Here is a 14,424-nt window from a genome sequence, read left to right as displayed (position 1 = left end):
GGATTTAAGTAGTGGAAAAGTTAGTCTTGAAGATGAACATAAAATTTTAATAGGTGTCAAGGAAAATAATTCAGTCTCACTTTCTTTCCTTGCTAAATAATTAAAAATAATCTCTCTGCCATCTTAGCCTTTTTAATAGTTACATTTTTTTTTCAAAATAATAATTATTTGATATTCGAAATTCACTGGCTCGACTAATTCAAATTCACATCTTATAGGACTTGTTCAAAGAGGAAGAGCTCCAGAATACCTTATTTTTGTTGTTTGTGAGGAGAAGCGGCCGTCTATTAAAATTGTGGATTCGTCCGAACTCAGTAATATTAGATGAAACACATTTTAAGAAATTAATTTAATATATATAAACTTTTAGCTTAGAACAATAACTTAATGGAGCTAACATTTTAAATTCATACCCTTCAAATTCAGTCCATCCCTATTTTTTTTATTTCCCTATCTGGTATTCGATATCCGTATTAGAGCCTGACTATATTCAAATTCGCGACGCATATGCCTTATTTTTTGGGAAACACTCCTTGCCAAGAATTTTTTCATAACCAGGGCTCGAACTCGAGATCTCTGGTTAATGGAGGAGCAACCCCATTCGCTACATCACATCCTTTAGTGGTAATTAGGGGTGGGCATGGTACGGTATCTGAAATTTCGGTTTTCGATTTCTAAAAATACTATACTATTACCGTACCAAATTAATTCGGTATGGTTTGGTATTTTAAAGTTCTGTTTCAGTATTTTACGGTACGGTAAATAGTTAAATCGGTACACATACTCATATCGTGGAGAATTATGACTTCCACTGCTTAGGAAACGTCTCAATTATTATGTACTAAAACCTTACACAGGTAAAAATATTCAAAAGAAAGTACAAGCAATCTCCGTCGTAAATCAATTACACAAAAAAAACATTTAAATCAAGATAGAGTAGTCAAAGTTTCAACGTTTAAACAATTAGTTTTCTAATAATACTCATTTATATATTTGTTAGTATTATAATACTAAGATAAATGAATTGTATATGTAATTATATACTTCAGTATGGTATTCGATATTTCGGTATTTTCTTTATTAATACCGAATACCAAACTTTTTAAAAATACATACCAAATACCATAATAATGACATCGCGGTATAATTTTTTTTTATTTCGATATGGTAATCGGTATCTATCATACCATGCCCACCCCTAGTGGTAATTCATCCCTATTTTGTGAGGGACTGAATTTTTCCATTTTTTGGTGTCCCGTTTGAACATCAGATTTTTTTTTTAAACTATTATTTGGTTATATATTGAAATAATTTTTGATTAGTTTTTTAAGATGATTTTCAAGTAAAAAATTCTTTCTCGCTCACAAAATTTAGATTTTTTCAAATAAAGTATATATCTAAATACAACTAGAAAGTATATATCTAAATACAACTAGAACTTTTAGATATTAACTTTTATCTTTTATTCAATCTTCTTTTTCAAATTTCAACTAAATTTATCCAAACGCCTACTAAATTGAAATTAGAAGAAGAGTAAAATATTTTCTTTATGGCAAGTGGCTATGTATAGCGTAGGCCGTAGGGGCTGACGTTCTATAATGATCCAAGGAAATTTGATTCTAGTCACATTTGCATACATGGCAAGTTTTGGTCCACATAACAGATTTAGCCATGTGAAACCCACCTGCTGCCTGCTCTAAAATTTTCATTATCTGTCTTTGGAATATGGGCCTTTCCTATGATTATTGTCTTGGATTATTAGCCAATTAGTAAATAAATAAATTGTCTTGGATAAGGGGAAAAGAAAAAGATTGACTTGGATAAGGGTGTCAAAATAATTGTAAGCCTAATCCACTTGCTCTATCTTATCTTGGATAAAAAGTTTTATAAAACATGTTAACGAAGGAAGATTATACATTTAAGTAGGTCATGATGAAGTATTATTGCATCTACTATGTTTTTCTACTTTAAATACGAATGGATGCATGTCAAAAACACTTTTGAAACCTGTGGTCTTAAGTTATTACCTCCGCATGACTATAAAAATGCCATTAAAGATAAATAAGAAGTGTAAGTTAAATTATTTCTAAGTTTAAAATCTATCATTCAGAGACGGATTCAAAATTTTTAATTTATGAATTCTAGACCATAACTTTTTTTTGCTTATTAGGTTTTAGATAGATTTTATAAATTTTAAATACATATATAAAATTCGAGTAAAAGTTATTGAATTTTGTCGAATTTGTATCCGCCATTACTATTATATTTAAAAACAAACTAGAAATAAAATGTATCACCACATATTGGGATGGAGGGAATATCATGTTTACATCTCAATTGTAACACTCTATGTGCAGGTATTTACTTCAATTATTGAAGACAAATTTACTTGATACTTGTGAGGAAATACTTAAAAAAGAATGCAGTGGTACATCTGCACCAACTCAAACAGCCCATAAAATTTTAACCTAAAGTTTATTTTAAATACTTTAAAAAAAATCAGTCCAACTATTGTATCCCAAAAGCATGGGCTACATCATGAATAATTATTGAGACAAATAGTTATGGGCTAAGGGAAAAAAAATGCATGGTGGATAAGGTTTTTGTTCGATTGAATTAATGACGTGGAAGTTAGACCACGTGAACATATCTGATGTGGCATCGAATAAGAATCCTCGACTATTTTGCTTACATGGACAAACCTTGATAATCTGTGTGAGAGAGAATTTTTATATTATTTTGTTCTCTTTTATTTATTGAAATGTACCCCCTCTTTTCGAATTTATGTGTTGTAGTTCAGAGTTTAAGAGTCAAATTTCTTAGTTTTAATAGTAAATTTAGACATAGATCTTTAAGATTTTGAATAACAATAACAACAACAACCACTCATTAAAATTTCATCAAGTGGGGTCTAAGGAAGGTAGAATTTACGCAGACTTATCTCTACCTTGTGACAGATAAGAAAGTACGTAATTTACCTAATTGAAAACTAGGTAAAAAGTATTATATATTACAAAATTCAAAATATTTAAATGACATATCAGTAGAAAAAAATTGTTTGCCCCTCGAAATTCGAACACCACCTCATATATTGGAACATAAAAAATATTATTTTTTCTTAAAATATATTATTTATTCTTTGGTTGAGAAAGTAAGAGGGTGTTTGGGGGTTGGAGGGGTGGTGGAAGGGTGGGGTGTAATGGTCTTGTGGATAGGAGATACTTTGCATCAAGACCAAAGAGAAAGGGGCAGGTACATGTACTCTATGATATGAAGGGTACCAATAACCAATAACATTGTACCAAGTTCCAATTTCAACAATAACGGGGCCTTTTATTACGGCCACACAAAAACATGGACATGAGTTTATATGTTATTGGCTAAAGTCAGCTAGCAAGTTGAGGAAAGGTAAGAAAATAATAGAGTATTTAATTATTCGTTATTCAAAACTAATTGATGGAAATATAGATTTGAGTCATATAAAACTTATGAACAAGACTAGGCAAACATGGCCCGTGCCATAAACTTTTCTATCAACTTCATACTGATAAGAATTTGAAGATAATAAAAGTGGTCACGTGTACATTAGTTGTCAATTCAGACATAGATGATAATTGCTAGATATTATTCACATACATTTTGGAACAAGATATACATTCATGAAGTTGTGTGGTTGGGAAATGACACATTCCATATGTCCGTGACACCTTTGCGCTATTAGATGCTCAAGTATCGGAAGTACTATTTACATATTGGCAAAAGGCGATGTCTTCTTCATGTTGTGTTTAGTCTTCTTCTGAGCACACCTGTACAATTATAAAGGAAGAATAAATTGCCAGTGCTTATGGTGCTCATATCTCAACAGACTATGTAAACTAATGACAATATTTGTTTTTCTTTCTCTTTGTTGGATATACAATTCATTCCTCTACAACTTTTTATCTTAGTTTATAAATCATGGTTTAGATCCATAATAGTACACTCAAATGTACAAGTAACTGCATCAGTATTAAAACAGATGTTCGCCCCTTACATGACACTTAAATCTAACCAATGAACGTCAAATAAACAAAACATGAAAAGGAAATAGCTTGAAATTGCGTGCAAGGTGCGATAGCTGACCATTTGTACCAACTATAATATAAGAGGAAAAAGATTGGTGTACTTCACAAGAAGATGAATAGTTCACTTGGCCAAAGTTGAAAAGCACTCAATAAAGATTAAGAATGTACAGCATATCCATGTTCTCTTTTCTGTCCAAATTTAAATTCTACTGCTGAATTACCTTTCTCGATCGTACTTGGTCATGTTAAATACTTTAGCTTTGTGTAGACGCCCCCAAAACTCTTCTGCCTCACTTGGTTTGGGTTTGGTCCAACCATCTGCCTGCAATGGAAGAAACCAAAAATGAAATCCTCCAAAGAGAAAATTAAGCCACTTCTTAGTATTCCTTGGTGCCACAAATTTAATCTTAGAACAATTGAAAAGACTAACATGGGACTTATTATTCAGAATTTCATAACGAAATTCAAAAGGAGGCAGGGAGGGCAAAGATAACCAGATCCATGACATATTACATAAACCATTATACTTCATGAAAACTTTTGAATGTATTAGAGAACACACCAAAATAGTGGCAGACATAAGATAAATCCTTTTTTCTCGATCCATATTATTCTTCTTTCACAGAATAATGCCTAATTAGTCAACTAAGCTGAAGCTTTTCTTATCATGAAAAGCTAATACATTGAGGATTTGCGGGGTGTTGCTTTTCCTATCAGTTGGAGAAATGATTTTCGACTAAATCAAAATAATTATTCTTGTGTACCTTTAGTGGAGATTAACAGATCATTAGAATACTTCCACATAAATTTGGAGCACGAATGTTGTACTAAATGTTTGTAAACATGACTTGCATAAATCACTTCACTATCTCATATGCGGGTGTTGATAATTTGATGCAGTGCACTTAATTATCATCTCCTACCAAACTGAAACTTCTGGAACCACCTCTTGATGAAGGACATGTTAGGATTTGAATCCCCGACCTTTGTAAGCAGGTTCCCAGGAAAGATTGGAGGGTCACAGCTGGACCACTTAAATACCAATCTCCTTAGACAGAACCTACTTACGCCGTGATGTAAGCGAAGAATAAATAGCACACACAAATTTATAGTGGTTCACCCTCAATGTGAGAGCTACGTCCACGTTGCTGCTGCAGATCTTATTAAAGAAGAAATATTACAAGTGTTTACAACACTCAACCTCACAACCCCAATCCCAATTACACTCAAGAATTTTACCACATAAAATTCTCTCAAAGACCTTCTCTTACTTAGGCCTTTCACTAAGAGTATTTCTCTTAGATTTTTTTTTTTCTCTCTTTGGGATGTGTTGTCTTCTTCAATTTGGTGTGTTTACAAATGAACCATAAGCTACCTATTTATAGGAATGAATTTCCTATGATGAGGTAAGCGCTTACATCACGACTATCATGAGGTAAGCGCTTACATCACGACTATGTGAACAAAAGAATTGACTTGTTTGGCCAATTCCACACCTAACAAATCTCCCACTTGAAGACTAATTTTAATTTGTCTTCACACTTTGATCGATGCAGCAGCTCTTTCCTACTTTCATACTTCGTGCAGGCCAACTGAAGTTGAGCATAGCTTCAGTTTGTCTATCGTCACTGCCTTTGTCAGCATGTCTGCTGGATTCTGACTCCCTGCGATCTTCTCAAGCACTAGCGCTCCATCTTCCAAAGCTGATCTAATGAAATGGTACCGGAGTTGTATGTGCTTCGTTCGAGCATGGTAAACCAGGTTCTTTGCCAAATGAATGGCGCTTTGGCTATCACAATATAGCACACTTCCCTCGTGGTCCTGATCCAATTCCCGCAGAAAAGATTGTAGCCACATCATTTCCTTTGTGGCCTCCGTCACAGCAACGTACTCAGCCTCACAACTAGAGAGAGCTACTATCTTTTGCAACTTGGATACCCAAGAGATTGCAGTACCTCCGAATGTGTAAACATACCCGGATGTGCTCTTTCTGCTATCAATATCACCACCGTTGTCAGCATCAACATACCCTTGCAATCCTATTTTTGATTTTCGGAAATACAGAGCTGAACTCGAGCTGCCTTTCAGATATCTGAATATCCACTTCACAGCCTCCCAGTGTTGCTTTCCCGGATTGCTCATAAATCGGCTGACAACTCCCACTGCATGTGCAATGTCTGGCCTTGTACATATCATTGCATACATAAGACTACCGATTGCAGATGCATAAGGTATCTTGTCCATCTGCTTCTTCTCATCCTCGGTTGTCGGCGACTGATCCTTTGACAACCGAAAGTGTCCAGCCAAGGGAGTGCTGACTGGCTTGGCATCATGCATGTTAAACCTTTTGATAACTTTCCTCACATATTCTTCTTGTGAGAGTTTGATGCTCTCCTTGCTTCGGTCGATTCTCATCCCAAGGATTTGCTTTGCAGCTCCCAAATCCTTCATTGCAAACTCTTCCGATAACCCTTTTTTCAACCGATCAATCTCCTGTAGGTTTGCTCCTACGATTAGCATGTCGTCGACATAGAGTAGCAGTATCATGTACGAGTCTTCAAATTTTTTGAAGTAACAGCAGTGATTTGCCTCGCACCTTGAAAAATCAGCTTTCTTCATAAAGCTGTCAAACTTTAAATACCACTGTCTTGGAGCCTGTTTTAGTCCGTACAGACTCTTTTGAAGTTTGCACACCAGATTCTCCTTTCCTTTGATTTTGAATCCCTCCGGCTGTCGCATGTAGATTTCCTCGTCTAGATCACCGTGAAGAAATGCAGTTTTCACGTCCATCTGTTGCAGATGTAGATTTTCCTTTGCTACCAGCCCAAGAACAGTTCTGATAGTCACCATCTTGACTACGGGAGAGAAGATCTCCGTATAGTCAATGCCTTCTTTCTGTTGAAATCCCTTTGCAACCAGCCTTGCTTTATAACGCTTGCTTCCATTGGGTTCTTCCTTTATCCGATAAACCCATTTGTTTTGCAATGCCTTTTTATCCTTTGGCAACTCGGATAATTCCCATGTATGATTTGCCGATAGTGAATCCATTTCATCCTTCATTGCCAGCTCCCACTTAGTCGATTCATCGACTTGCATTGCTTCTTCATAACATTCCGGCTCCCCTCTATCAGTGAGTAGAATGTAGTTGAGGGATGGAGAGTACCTGTGAAGCGGCTTCCTGATCCTGGATGATCTACGCAGCTCTGTGATTGTCGTCTGTTCATTTGTTTCAGAATCAGCACTTTCATCAGCACCTTCTCGGATTTTTTGTTCCTCTGCCTCGGTTGTACCTGGCTGCGGCTCAGGTGCCGGAAAGTCCTTCAAATCGACTATTTCCGATTCCTTGTCCTGACATTCTGAATTCTTTTGCAGCTTGTCTTTGTACAGTACCTCTTCGTTAAAGACAACATTCCTGCTTCGGATGATCTTCCGATTTTGTTCATCCCAAAATCGGTACCCAAGCTCGGTGTCACCATAGCCAATAAAGTAACACTTCTTTGATTTTGGATCAAGCTTGCTTCTAGCCGTATCATCATTATGAACATATGATAAGCAACCGAACACTTTCAGAAATGAAAGATTTACCTTCTTGCCACTCCAGACTTCTTTTGGAATTCTGAAATCCAAGGGAACTGACGGTCCTCGGTTAATTAAGAAGGCCGCGGTATTGACTGCATCTGCCCAGAATGTCTTGGGCAGTCCAGAGTGTATTCTCATACTCCGAGCACGCTCGTTCAACGTTCGGTTCATTCTTTCGGCTACTCCATTCTGTTGCGGCGTTCCAGGAATAGTCTTCATCATCTTGATCCCATTATCGGCACAGTACCGTTTGAAATCACCATCAGTGTATTCTCCGCCGTTGTCGGACCTCAAACACTTCAACTTGAGGTTTGTTTCATTCTCAACCATGGCTTTCCATCTTTTGAATACACTAAACACATCGGATTTATTTTTCATAAAATAAACCCATACCTTCCTGGTTGAATCATCAATGAAGGTCACGTAGTAGTGTGATCCTCCAAGAGAGGGGACAGTGGTAGGTCCCCACACGTCTGTGTGCACCAATTCCAGTTTCTCGACCTTCAACTCCCTGCCTGCATTTGAGAAGCTTACTCGCTTTTGTTTTCCGAGAATGCAGCTCTCACACGTATGAAGGTCCACCGTCTTCAGCTCCGGAATTAAGCCATTTGTCACCAACAGCTTCATCCCCTTCTGGCTGATATGCCCCAGCCGACAATGCCACAAATCTGTCTTCTTTGTGTTGTCAACCACAGCAACAGTATCACGACAACTAGTCGTCATGTAAAGAGTGTCAATCTTCTTTCCTCGGCCAACTACCATAGCACCTTTCGCCACCTTCCAAGACCCATTACCAAAGTTGAGATCATATCCCTCATCATCAAGCTGACCTACTGAAATCAGGTTTCGCATCAGCTTTGGAACATGTCTAACTTTTGTAATCTTCCACGAGGATCCATTTGACATCTTCAAATTAATGTCTCCCGTGCCAACAACGTCTAGCGGCTCTCCATCGGCTAAATAAACTTTGTCGAGATTCCCAGCCACGTAGTTTGTCATTATATCATGATGTGGGGTGGTATGAAAGGACGCTCCTGAGTCAAGCACCCAAGAGTCTATCGGGTTGTCAACCGATAGCAACAACGCATCGCCAATGTCTTCCGTAGCAGCGTTGATTCCAGCCCCCTTGTTGTCCTCCTTCTTTGGCGCCCTGCAGTTTTTCTTGAAGTGACCTGGTTTTCCACAGTTCCAACACTCAAATGTTCGTCCTGGTCTGGATTGACCCCTGCCATTCCTTGACTTCGATCTGCCCCTATTTCGGTTGTAGTTTCTGTCATAATTTCTGCTTCTGTTTTCAACATTAAAAGCAGAACTCGTCGATGCCTCTCCAGAATCTGTCCTGCGCACTTCCTCAGCAAGGATACGATCCCTAACATCGTTGAACTTTAGTTTTTCACTACCGACAGAATTACTAACCGCTGCTCTCATTGGCTCCCAGCTATTTGGTAGGGATGCCAACAAAATTAGAGCTTGCACTTCATCATCGAAGTCAATTTTTACCGATGACAATTGATTTACAATGGTATTGAAGTCATTTACGTGTGCAGCAACATGAGCATTTTCCATCATCTTTAGATGAAATAGTTTCTTCATGAGAAATACCTTATTATTTGCCGAAGGTTTCTCATACATGTCAGACAATACCTTCATCATATCAGCGGTGGTCTTCTCCTTTGCCACGTTGTGAGCAACGTTCTTCGACAGCGTCAGCCGAATGACTCCCAGAACTTGTCTGTCGAGGAGATTCCAATCTGCTTGCTTCATCTCCTCTGGTTTCGGACTCAGAGGTTCATGAAGCTTTCTGCCATATAAATAATCTTCAATTTGCATTCTCCAGAACGCAAAGTCTGTACCATCGAATTTACCGATGCCGTGCGTCGTACCATCTTCGCCTCCCATCGTTTCTAAATCACAACACAACCTGTTGCTCTGATACCAGTTGTTAGGATTTGAATCCCAAATCCGACCTTTGTAAGCAGGTTCCCAGGAAAGATTGGAGGGTCACAGCTGGACCACTTAAATACCAACCTCCTTAGACAGAACCTACTTACGCCGTGATGTAAGCGAAGAATAAATAGCACACACAAATTTATAGTGGTTCACCCTCAATGTGAGAGCTACGTCCACGTTGCTGCTGCAGATCTTATTAAAGAAGAAATATTACAAGTGTTTACAACACTCAACCTCACAACCCCAATCCCAATTACACTCAAGAATTTTACCACATAAAATTCTCTCAAAGACCTTCTCTTACTTAGGCCTTTCACTAAGAGTATTTCTCTTAGATTTTTTTTTTCTCTCTTTGGGATGTGTTGTCTTCTTCAATTTGGTGTGTTTACAAATGAACCATAAGCTACCTATTTATAGGAATGAATTTCCTATGATGAGGTAAGCGCTTACATCACGACTATCATGAGGTAAGCGCTTACATCACGACTATGTGAACAAAAGAATTGACTTGTTTGGCCAATTCCACACCTAACAGGACAATCCATCAGCTTATGAGGTAAATATATAAGGAGTCTTAGTCCCCATGAACATATATCCAGATGCAATATTTGCCATTAGCAGTAGTTGAGCAATCATTGCTGGACACTAATTCTGAAAACAAAAACCTAGAAAGGTCATACAGTAACTGCGGAGAGCACTCCATTAAGCATTTAATCACTAAAGTAATTTAACATTTTTCATTACTAAATTACTCTATGTGGCCCAGAGGGTAAAGCTTAAAATTGTGCCTTCAATAGATCCTACTGTTCGCCTATATCTTCTTAAATCACTCGTACTGAATAACATAGTCTCCACACTGTTTGCACGTGACCATCTTTTTTGCAGGGGCGGAGCCAGCCCTTTGAGTGTGGGGTCGGCCGAACCCAGTAACTTTTGTCCGAATCATATATTTGTATTAAATTTTTTGTCAAATATATACAAATAATTAATTACGAACTCAGTAACTTTAAAGAATTAGAACTCCGAACTCAGAAGCGTCGAATCCTGGCTCCGCCTCTGATCTTTTGTTTAGTTCCATATACCTATTCAAATTCAATTGCCATAACATATGAAAAGCTCGAAATTAAAGCCAGAACACATGGCACATAGAGAAGGAATAAAAAACCAGGATGACTTTTGAAGAAAAATAAAAGAATTTAGAAAATCAGGCAATAACTTTCTAGGTGGCAACTTAGAAGTTAAGAAGTATTGAAGAGTTTGATATGAACCAGCGTTGAAAGGATCTATATAAATTAGTTCATAAATCAGCGACTTCTTGAGTAATTCTTAACCAATATACGCGAAAGATTACGCTTACAAAAAAGCTGGAAGAAGCAATTGACAAGTCTTACCAATATAAATGGACTTGCACATCAGGTGACCTTTCCAAGAGGTGGCAGGAGATCAACAACCTTATCCCAAACTTGTTTAAGCAACATAAATTCTTGCCCTCATCTGAAAGTAGACCTTGTAGAAAAGCGGGGTGGTAATATCCTATAAAAACAAACAATCAACGTGGAGCTCTGAGACAGTGCACCCCCTTCCAACCAAAAAAGGGAAAAACATAAAAGAATTTCAAATAGCAATAGAGATTCTAATAGTGAAAGATGTAACAATGTTAAAAGTTCAGAAACTATTAGTCATGCATTAAAGAGCCATAAAACAGTCCATTGAGATAACAACTATCTGATGTCACATCATTTGACTTGAGCGTAATAACTCTCTAACTTGGATTCATTCTACAATGTAAAAGTAAAGTCCTTTGCTTATTCAAAAGATATAAAGAAAATGCTAAACGTTGTTGCTCTCCAGATAATTTGTAGCCAAAATAAGTTGGAAGCAATCTTAACTTGTTGAAATCAAATAACCTTCAGGGGAAGTGAAAACTAAAATAAAGTATTAAGTAATTAATCTGTCTCAAAGTTGGGTCAATAACAATTTTGTTTCATTATCTTGTTAGTTAATGACAATCATTGAAAGCCAACTCCATTTAACAAATAATCAAGGTCACATCTCTTTTCCATTCCAGAGTTCTTATGCGTTTCCACGCCACTTTGAGACCTCGAAAAATGGACAAATTCCTTTTCCACGTGACGGGGAAAAAGTCACATATAAATAAATTGCCTAGTAGTCACAAAAAGGAAACAATAAGGAAAAGAATGAACCTCTTGTTGATGGATGAATTATCTCATTTCGAGAACAAAGGAAATTTAAGGATTTGCCAAAACCAAAAGAAATAGAATCTGGAACAACATCTTCCTTCGCTCGTCGCAAGATTGTACACAACTCAACACGGCACATCTTGCATAGTCGATGGTTGTAATATGAGACACTTTAACCAATTGATCAAAATTCTATAGTGGAAGATACGTTGCACCATCCAGTGGACACTCCAAGGAGAAAGCTAAAGTTTTCCCTAGTGTATTATAAGGCATTATTGACTTAATGAGTAATAATTGTTGCACCTGCAAATTAAAGTTAAAACAAAAATGAACAACCGCACTATTCATCTCAAATACACTTATATATGTCACTTATAAAAATCCTAGACTACCTCAACTGTTTGAAAATTCAGAGTCACGAGATGGAAAAGATAACAAGCAATATGGTGGCATGCAGCATGAGAAAACATTCACGGGTCAATTATAATTTAAATGGGATTAGAAATGATTATAGTAAACAAAGTCAGAGTGTGTATGTAAGAGTAGTCAATTTTGACTCAGGATATGAAGGAATTTCTCAAAATAAAATTTTAAACTTGATTTATAAGGTCCATGAACCACGTGATACTCAATCTAGAGAATGCAGTTTTTCCTTCAAACAAGGTCAGAATTTAGATTGGATCATCAGTGACAAACCAGTATAAAGAATATTGGATAGAAAGCAACCCCTTACATAGTATCGGTCCCTTGCGTTATACGGACTCTGTTATAGGTGCACATATATCTTTTTCCCTACCTTTTGTGTGTACTTTAAACAGTTCGCACAAATGATTCATCATATTCATATATATAAACTATAATTGGCTGTTGATAGATCAGTAAATATAAATCGTTTCATGTAACATGGTTGGTCCTTCCCAGTAAACAAATCACCCTCCTAGTCTATTTCTACATCTAGGATTCAAATTGTATCATGGATACTAATAGGAATTAAGCTATAGACTCACCAAACGTATCCTTTGGTTTGTCTTTGTTTCTTCATTTGTGCACTTCTCTTACAATGTCCGACATAAGTAAGTTGATAGGTAACCAAAAGATTTCACAAAACATAAGTGCATTATTTATGTTGGAATTTTGTTCACAGAGCCCCTCTCTATTCGGATTGAGTTCCTACACTATTACCTGCTACGAAATTGACAAAAACAATATATTTAATGAGAACATGCATGTACAGAATCAGTTCAATGTAAGAGCAAACAAATATCATCCATGGAATATGAGCACGGTGGAATTGAACAAATGTTGGAAAAGAGGAGAGACGGTGTCTGTCCAGTGGCCAGATCAAATGAGGATGATGGACACGTAGAATGAAATCCTTGAAAAGTGAACAAATACTCGTGCCCTGGCAGCCACGTCTATGCTCATTTAGAGACTTTTAGACACGTACATCTGCCATCTGCTAACAGTAAAATGACCAAAATGCCCTCAGCTAGAACTTTAAATTCAGCTAAGCAGGCATGTCGAAACTTCAGCTTTTCTAAATAATAATAATAATAAAAAGAAAAGCACATCCTATTAAGGGTTACTTCATTTTCAAAAACTTATGAACACCAAAAGCACATCCTATTAAGGGTTTATTCTTCTCAAGTTTCATAATGGTGAGATTGGATTAAGGGTGAAGAATCACATTATATTTTCACAGCTCACACTCTCCGATGATAGAACCGAAATTGTTAAATGCCTTCCGTTATGTTATGAATGTTAATTGACTTGCACATTATATTAGTAATGGGAAAAGAAAATATTAAATTTGAAACTCTATAGGAGAAAAATGCACATCCTATTAAGGGTTTATTCATTCTCAAGTTTCGTAACGGTGATATCGGATTAAGGGTGAAGAATCACATTATTTTTTCGCAGCTCACACTCTCCGATGATAGAACCAAAATTGTTAAATGCCTTCCCTTATGTTATGAATGCTAATTGACTTGCACATTATATTAGTAATGGGAAAAGAAAATATTAAATTTGAAACTCTATAGGAGAAAAATAATTATACTTATAAAATTTAAAATTTTACAAGTGAAACTTCAGAATATATCATGGAATTCCACCGGTAGAATTTGAAATCCATTATAATAGCTAAAATATCATTATTTATGAATTTTACCCAAAAACATCCTATCTAAACAGTAATGGAGTCACATGTTGTATCCCTTTGTCCGAAAGTTACAGTGCGCAATAAAAACTATTTTTTTGTATTATATATTTTTGAATACTCTTGAAATAAAATAAGATATCATTAGTGTAGGGGTCAAAGCGGTAAAAAAATTGTAGATGTGGCATTTTACATTTTTCTGAATTTCTTTATTAGAATTTTTAGCTCCACCACTATTATTAAAAAAATTATCCATTCTTAGGTTTGAATCGAAAAAGGGCGAAAAAGTTTCATTCATTCCATCATACTTGGAGATATGTATCAAGTCATCAGAGCAATTTAAATCATACTCTAAATCTGTTATTGATCATTTTTCACATATTATCATAGCTTCGTGTTCGTGCCATTGAAGAGGAATAGCAGTTGGCAAAATGCATCATTTTTCAATAATTCGCTCAACCGGTTTACGTTC

General features: G+C 36.4%; 1 long non-coding RNA gene across 1 annotated transcript; it reads right to left on the bottom strand.

The window, feature by feature from the left end:
* Nucleotides 1-9,688: 9,688 nt before the first annotated feature.
* LOC132628579 (uncharacterized) lies at nucleotides 9,689-13,171 on the bottom strand. The gene is made up of 4 exons (XR_009578119.1): nucleotides 12,802-13,171; nucleotides 11,798-12,097; nucleotides 10,985-11,126; nucleotides 9,689-10,244 (listed from the first exon to the last, which is right to left on the bottom strand). It is a non-coding gene; the product is annotated as an uncharacterized LOC132628579 (long non-coding RNA).
* Nucleotides 13,172-14,424: the final 1,253 nt, after the last annotated feature.

Source organism: Lycium barbarum, chromosome 1, assembly GCF_019175385.1.
Source record: "Lycium barbarum isolate Lr01 chromosome 1, ASM1917538v2, whole genome shotgun sequence".
NCBI lineage: Eukaryota > Viridiplantae > Streptophyta > Magnoliopsida > Solanales > Solanaceae > Lycium > Lycium barbarum.
Note: the sequence above shows the minus strand (reverse complement) of the source record. Positions and strands in the feature narration are given on the sequence as shown.